Genomic DNA, 7,563 nt, shown 5'->3' with positions numbered 1-7,563 from the left:
GGGCCTCCTTGGCAACTTCTCGTTGGTTGATGGCCCCCTCCAGCTCCATTTGAGTCATCTCCAGCTTCATGGCCATTTCGGCCACTAGGTCCGTGTTTCTATGAGCCAGCAAGGCATCCTGGAACAAAGCAGAGTTAGAAACAACACAAAAAGATAACGGTAATAAAGAAACGAGATGAGCAAATGGTTTACCACCGTCGCCTGATGACGAATGGCGTGGGAGAAGAAGAGGGCATCATTGCTAGCCAATGTGGCATAGCGTTTGAGCTGACGGGTGGACATGGACATCCCACTTGGGCCAGCAAATCCGCAGCAAACAAGGGCACGTCCTGCCCTAACCTAGGCTGAAATCCAATCTCAGCTCCCAACCGATCCACAATCTGCTGGAGAGTGTTAAAGGCCTCTGGACGTCCGGACAACTCCACTTTCTGACTAATGATCAGGGTCCGGACCACCTCATCCCGTTTGTCGCGCCCCTAGTCCCAGGCCGGAGAGACCATCTTCATCCTCTCCTCCAAGACGATTGACTCCCCTTCCCCAGGAAGGGTCGGGTTGATGGGAAGCTCGGGAGCATCTGGGAGCTCCAGCGTAATAATTAGATTTTCACCAGAGGAATGTTCCTTAGTCACAGTGAAGTCCTCATTTTTCCTGGCCTTCTTGGCCCGCTTTGCGGACACTGTGGCAACAGAGTCCGTCTTCCTTTTATTTGCTCCACCTTCTTCCGAAGGCTCCTGCTCCACATTTATGATTTGGAGAAGAGCAGGATAGGATAAATGCTGCTCAACAGGCGCCATAGGGGTCGAGGTGGCAGCTTGAACTCCCTCGAAAGCCCCCGTGGCCGGTTCTGAGTCCCCGAGTATCAGATCAAAGATCTTCTTCTTGGCTAGGCCCTTGGCCGCCTTCTTTGCTGATGCCTTGGCCGCAGCAGCCCTGGCCTCAATCAGTTCCTTCATCTTGACCACGGGATCAGACATGTCTGGTTCACCTAGAATAAGAATAAAATATAGATTAGTAACGAAATGGGAAGGACATACAAATACAAAAGAAACATGCAAGTCTAAGTCCTCTGGGACAGACCCTTATCTATGGAATGGGCGTGACTTAACTCTCATGGGGAAAAAGTAGGAATTTGATCCCCCATGTCATCCGGGTCCAAAAATCTACCATATTGAAGGAACCAGGACGAATGCATGAGGTTCAACATGCCCACGGCAACGGGGCAAGGAAGCCCCATGTTGCTAGCAGTCCCGGTCAAATAATCTCAGTACCATTGTTTATTCCTAACAAACCCTTAGTATGAGGGGTAGTGATGCACATTTTCCCCATTGGGATGGGGCCCCGCGGGGACCTGCCCCTAATGGGGTGGGGAATCCTCACCTAAATGGGGAACGGGGCAGGAACGGGGGCGGGGATAGCACTCCCCGCCCCGACGGGGACCGTTTAAATTTTAATATATTTTTGTAATATTTTATATGTATTTTATATATTTATTTATGTGTTATTGTAGTATAGTAGTAACTTTTTTAATATTTAAAATTGTATTTTAGGATAATGTTCAATATTTTAAATAATAAATATTGTGCAATATTTTAATTTACATATAATTTACGATTTTTATTTTAAAATTTTAATTTTAATTTTTTTTTAAATAAATGGGTTCCCCGTGGGGATTCCCCGCCCCAATAGGGGATTCCCCATCCCGCCCCCGATGGGGAATAAGCGAGGATGGGGCGGGGACGGAGATTAAAAATATAAATGGAGACGGGGATGGGGGAGCACTCTCCACCAACTCCCCGCCCCGTGTGCATCACTAATGAGGGGCATAAGTTAAAATCAGAAGCGTTTTACCTTGCCCTGAGATGCTGATCTTGGGAGCTCTAGTGTTGGGATGCCTCCCCTCAAGCAAGGCATCTAGCTCCTCGAATTCGGCCCACTCTACAAGGCGCGCTTGCTCCGTTTTCAACTTTTATGCGTCCTCTTTGACCGTGGCCTCCACCGCCTCAATGTGAATGAGGGCAATTCTTCTCTCAGAGTAGGGTCCCTCTCACATTGCAATCCCTGGAGGTTGGGGGCGTCTATCGAATGATGGGCTGCAATCAATCTGGTCAATCGAAGATTCTCCATGGTCACGAACCCCCCTCCCCACATCCAGATCTTCGGCACTGGTGGCGGCATATATCTTCTTCCGGTCCAAGATGAACTTGGTTAGCCTAGTTTGAGCATACGGACCTGTTCACAGGAACGTGGGTATTCGATAAATAAAACAAAGGACGAGACGAAGAACGATAAAGGATAACTTACCCACGCGCTGAAAGTCCAGCACCAAAGTGAGGTTCTTCTCCAAAAGGAACCCAGATGTCATAAACCAGTAGTGTCTGGCATCCGTGGGATGTTTCCAGGAGCTGTATGGAGTCGGGCTGACACCATGACTCTTAAATCGATAAAACCCATCTCGTGTTTTATCCTTGGAGTTCAGTTGTGGCTCTAATCGATAGTAGTACAATACCTTCGCGGAGTGGGCTCCGGGATCTCCTTCCAGGCGCAAAATACATGCCACCCCGCAAGACACTTGTATGCTTCGGGCAGAAGCTGGAACGGCGCGATCCTCACGAATTTGAGAAATCGCACGAAGTAGTCGTGAAGCAGGCTCCTACACTGATGTGGCATGTGCTCTAGGCCCCAAATACACCCACTCTAGTATGGGCCTTCTCTTCTTTTCGGGTCAACTTGTTGAAGAAGAGCCTTGGAGTCGATTCTATCCCAAAGGATTTCTCCAGCTCGTTCAGCATTCGGTAGTTCCGGAACTCGTTTACATTCGCGTCCATTTCCCACATGTTGCCAGTGGGAAGCTTCTGCCCCTCCATGACGATGGGGCCTGTATTTACTACATCTTCTGGGTGGAGGGTGATGCCACGACCCATGATCAAAGACCTGGAAGCGACAAGAAAAGAAAGAACCAAGCAGTCAGCACCAAAAATTGAAAAATTGGTTAAGGTACGGGGATTCTCCTAAACTTCTTGGAGTGGTCCCCTCCGGACACAGATCTGGGAACAATTAAGGTCCCAGGAGCATGAGTTGGGAACTAAAGGGTAAATATCGTTGCCAAAGGAAAACAATTCACCCAGACTGTTTTGAGGTGTCCGGGTTCGATGATTCAGATCAGTCCAACCCGCTCCATCGATTAATTTATCTACGGAAGGAAGTGTCACGTAGAAGGTTCCCAATTATTCATCACTACCACTACCTAGAACCACCTTCCACGGTGGTCGCGAGCCTAACAGCCGCATGGTCACGGAGGCAATATGATAATAAAAAATAATTAGAGAAAATAAGAAATTGACCAGAAAACTTATTGAAGAGACTTGAACTTGGGATTTGTTGATGTACAGGCGAGAACCCCGGCAGAAACTCAGTCTTGAACTTGAGGAGGCGGTAGAACAGCCTGTTAATGTTTTCAGAAGGGTCATCCGGGGCGATGTGTCCTCTTGATGAATGAAGGGCGGCTCCGTTGGAAATAGGTGGGCTCGAAAATGCAGTAGACATCGAAAAAGTTCGTCTGAGATTTCAGACATTCATAGTTTTAGATCTCTGCTCTCTGATTTGAAAGTTTAGAATCAATAAAAAGTGAGGAAATGAGCACTCTGGGGTACTTATAGGAGAAAAACTTCCTCTTTGATCCAAAGGTCCACATGGAATACCCCCAAAAGATCTGCATTCGACGGGTCCGGATAGCACAAGCGCATTAACTAGCCCAATCAAGTGCTAAATCATGGATTCATCAATCCACGATCTGCGCCTCTCTCATCCAACGGTCCACATTGAAAATCCAAATACAATCCTCATCTGACGGTTTTGGACAATGCAGAAACATTAAACAACCCACTCGAGTGCTAAAAGCACATTTTCATCTAGACGGGACGCTTTGAGAAATGTGTTGATATCCATCAGTCACCCAGGACATCAAAGGATTTTCCCCAGGTTATTGGGTGCGAGTGGCGCAAACGTACCATTCACCTGGAGACACATGCCTAGGTCAGTAAGAATTCGAAAGGTTGGGGATTAACCAGCTAGCCCCCAAGTAAATGAACCGGGACTTAGCTAAATGAACTGGGACTCAAGTAAACGAACCGGGATTCAAGTAAACGAACCGGGACTTAGGTAAATAAACTGGGAGTCAGGTGATTGATCTGGGATGAAGACGACAAGTCTCCATCGCGCAAACATGGATGAAGATGGGGGTAAATGTTATCCATATTTTCCACCTTGAACACGTGGCATTGTCAAGTAGGCCTCATAGGCCCTCAAGAGAGGTTCAGGCCCAGCTAATACCAAGCAGTCAGGGGCCCGGAAGCCCAAACCCATCTTAGGTTCAACGACTGGTGAATAATCGTATAAGTAAAGAGCCCGAACTTAAGACATAAGCCCGAACCAACTTCATGGACTCACCCAATCTCCACCCTCCGGGATTTTGTGGTAGACGATCCATCCCAAGGGACGGATCCCACCACGTGGGATCTGGATGAAGTGTCCAGATTCATCTTCTTAATCCAACTCACTACCAGGATCTTTCCTTCGATCCATCATCACTAGCTGATGTCCATCTTGGTAGAAGAACCCGGACCTTGGTAAATGACCCCGATCATGAATAAACGAACTCGAACCTCGATAAATGAACCTGGACCATGCGTGTAACACCCCATGTCACTATGGTTGCTTCCTGGAATGACAATTGGCCCTGCAAACCAACACGAGTCTTTCTACCGTGTTTTTTCTTCACTCACACGCTTCCTGGGAAAACTTCCCAGGAGGTCACCTATCATGAGACTACTCCAGGTCAAGCATGCTTAACTTTGGAGTTCTCAAGTGATGGGCTACCGAAAATAAGATGCATCTTGTTGGCATAGGTAGTACTCATCAATCCATTTAAGCCATCTTCAATTGTGTAGTCCCATACCTACACAGTCTTACAATCATCACACTTGACCTTCCCCAGGCGATGTGGGATTGCACAACATTTACCCGGTCTTTCCCCCTGCGGATCACGGGATTCTAACTGTCTCAATCACCCCCCCCCCCCCTTATGGGTCTAACATCCCCATCGGCCACACTTCTGGCTGGGTCAAGGCTCTGATACCATTTGTAACACCCCACATCACTATGGCTGCTTCCTGGAATGACGACTGGCCCTGCAAACCAACACGAGTCTTTCCAGCGTGCTTTGTCCTCACTCGCACGCTTCCTAGGAAAACTTCCCAAGAGGTCACCCATCATGAGACTAATCCAAGTCAAGCACGCTTAACTTTGGAGTTCTCAAGTGATGGGCTACCAAAAAAGTAGATGCATCTTGTTGGCATAGGTAGTACCCATCAATCCATTTAATCAATCTTCAACTGTGTAGTCCCATACCTACACAGTCTTAGAATCATCACACTTGACCTTCCCTAGGCGATGTGGGACTGCATAGCTTTTACCCATTATTTCCCCCTACGGATCACGGGATTCTGACTGTCACAATGCGTCTGGGTAGATCAAGGCCAGTTCTTTGTGCAACTGACGTGCCCCCAAGAAATCCGACAGTTGGTCTCCCTAACTAACCTGCAGAAAGGGATACGCACAAAATGTACAATGTTCCTAGGGAACAGTACTGTCACTACTCTGACAAATCATGTCCCCAGAATCCCCTTGGTAGCCCACGCGGATCAATTCATACTAACATACAAAGGGCAGCTGTAAGACTCTACTACGCTTAAGTCGGCCTAGTGGGCCTAGATTAACAACATGTAATCATGTTACATTCTTGTATTATTGCTCTGTTAAAGAGCACTTATGATTATATCCCTATTGGGCTCGGATTAGTCCGGCCTAAGCTACATGACCACCTATAAATATGGTCATTTGTGCATTGTAGCAGGGACCCCGATGTTCTCATGTATGCATAAACGCTGTTGAACTTGCAGAAAACCTCCATTGTTAAACTCTCTAAAGCTCAATACTACTCGTGGACTAAGGCTCATTAACGCCCCAACCACGTAAAACTCATAATCTTGTCCACTTCTTTGCCTTTCTTTCTAGCTCTTATTTCTCAATATATTTGTAGTTTCTAAAAGACTCAGTAAACACTCGCATTACATGATTATAACACAGAAAGGCAAACTTAGTTTTAAGCTCACATAAACCCATCACAAATGAAAGTAATGTAGAATTAGTATCAAGATAGTAAACTTACCATTATCACAAGCTCCATACTTTTGTGAAAATCAACAATCTTCTTGGGGCACACTGCTAGGGGCACGATGATGAACAAGTTGGTGACTAAGGTTGGCAAAAATCTGCTTAATAAAGTGAGGCGCAACTTGGGTTGCAGGGTTCTCAAGATTCGGGGAAATTGTGGTGGTGGTTGCCAAAGAGAAAAGAAGAGAGCGGGGTTCTCAATAATCGAGGGGGTTGTGGTGGTGGTTACCGAAGAGAAAATAAGAGGAAAAGGAAATAATAGAGAAGGGATGGAAAACAAAGGAAAATGGGTATAGGTGGTGGTTTCCAAAGGGAAGAGAAGAAAGAGAGAGAGGTTGTGGTGGTGGTTGATGAAAAATAAGGGAGAAAAGATAGAGGAATGGGAAGCAGAGGAAGAAAATGTAAAAATGAATATAAAAGTTATACTTTAATGTAAAAATAAAAATAAAACAAAAGATAAAAAACCGTAAAAAAATGGAAAGAAATCTTAAAATACAGGATATACGATTATTTCCCTAAATGTTATATCACTGCCAAAGAAAATATATGGAGATTTTTCTGATACTTTCTGTAAAAAAAGGAGTACCAGTATACCCCTCATATTTTTGGCAATTGGATAGTTATAATCTAAATTTTTTTATATGACTGTGTACATTGTAGTTATAACAGATATCCCACTAATTTTTTAGAAATTCTTAATTATTTACAGTGCCAAAAATAGATTTCTCCGATACTTCTCGTAAAAAGATATTACTAGTATACCTCATATTTTTGGTACCTAGATAGTTATAATCTTAATTTTTTTTTATATAACTATGTACAAAGTAGTTATAACAGACATTCCACAAATTTTTTGAAAATTCTAAATAATTTTTTGTGGCAAAAACATACTTCAAACATTATGTTGCAAGCGTGTTTAAAAACTAGTAAGATGCCTACTATAATTACAATGTACATAATTACATAAAAAAAATTGAGAAAATTTGAGATTATAACTATTCAAATGCTAAAAATAAGAGGGGTATCCAGTACTCCTCTTTTCAAAGGAATTACCATAGAACTGGTCTACAATATATGCTATATTTGGTAACTTTTAGAAGATAGTTTTTCTATCATTGTACAAAAATATAACATTACTACAAAAATTTAATAGTTCATTAGTATTTTTATTTTTTGTGGGGGTAACATGCTACTAGAATTAATGAGTTATCATAGTATTTCTATAAAAAATGGAAAAATAATAATAATGTTCCAGCATTACTTCGGTTATCTAAGATATGATTTCACATTAGAATTTGAAATTGATTAAACCTAATCTATATAAACATAAGA

The sequence above is a fragment of the Humulus lupulus genome, chromosome 1, assembly GCF_963169125.1.
Source record: "Humulus lupulus chromosome 1, drHumLupu1.1, whole genome shotgun sequence".
NCBI lineage: Eukaryota > Viridiplantae > Streptophyta > Magnoliopsida > Rosales > Cannabaceae > Humulus > Humulus lupulus.
Note: the sequence above shows the minus strand (reverse complement) of the source record.